Below are 820 nucleotides of genomic sequence, written 5' to 3'. Positions count from 1 at the left end.
TTTATTTATTTATTTATTTATTTATTTATTTATTTATTTTAGCCACACGAATTAAGCATTTTATTTAATTATCAAGGATCACCTTAAATATTACTTTAAAAAATTCAGGCCTATATTGAAAATAGGTATCCTGATAACTTCCAGAACATTATTCAGAACATCCTTTCCCCAACTAAGATAAATCCATTGCCGGATGCTGAATAGATTTCACCCATTACCACTTTGGATTTCTTGATAGTTTTATGTTTCCATCATCCACCGTAATGTGTTCAGTTCAGCTTCCTAGAAACATTTGAACAACGGCTTAGAAAAGTTTGCACAATAATTCGGCACCTTCCAGGTTTTTAACAGTGAATAATGTTACTTGTGCAAGTCAGAATCTGATACCAATTAAATGGTGACAGCTTTGCCAATAAATAAGAATATGCTCTTCCATGGCTAGGAAGGGAGACTGCCACAACTGACAGGTCCCAAAGATACATGGAGAACAAGTTATTTTAAAGACACAGCAACTTATCTTACACCACAAGGAAAATAATAGAAACAAGCTTGATTTCAGAGCCTATTACTGGTCCATTCAGAGATTCAACTTCTTCCTGGTTTAGTCCTGGGAGGGTGTATGTGTCCAGGAATTCATCCATTTCTTCTAGATTTTCTAGTTTATTTGCATAGAGGTGTTTATAGTATTCTCTGATGGTAGTTTGTGTTTCTGTGGGATTGGTGATGATATCCCCTTTCTCATTTTTTTTTATTGTGTCTATTTGATTCTTCTCTCTTTTTGTCTTTATTAGTCCTGCTAGCAGTCTATCAATTTTGTTCA

The 820-nt window shown here is 34.0% G+C and overlaps 1 non-coding gene across 1 annotated transcript; it reads right to left on the bottom strand.

Annotated features, from left to right (window-relative positions):
* Positions 1 to 355: 355 nt before the first annotated feature.
* Positions 356 to 486, bottom strand: LOC115892557. The gene has a single exon (XR_004052426.1). It is a non-coding gene; the product is annotated as a small nucleolar RNA SNORA24 (small nucleolar RNA).
* Positions 487 to 820: the final 334 nt, after the last annotated feature.

This window comes from Rhinopithecus roxellana, chromosome 12 (assembly GCF_007565055.1).
Source record: "Rhinopithecus roxellana isolate Shanxi Qingling chromosome 12, ASM756505v1, whole genome shotgun sequence".
Taxonomy (NCBI): Eukaryota; Metazoa; Chordata; class Mammalia; order Primates; family Cercopithecidae; genus Rhinopithecus; species Rhinopithecus roxellana.
The sequence above is the reverse complement of the archived record's forward strand: the minus strand, read 5'-3'. Positions and strand labels throughout refer to the sequence as shown.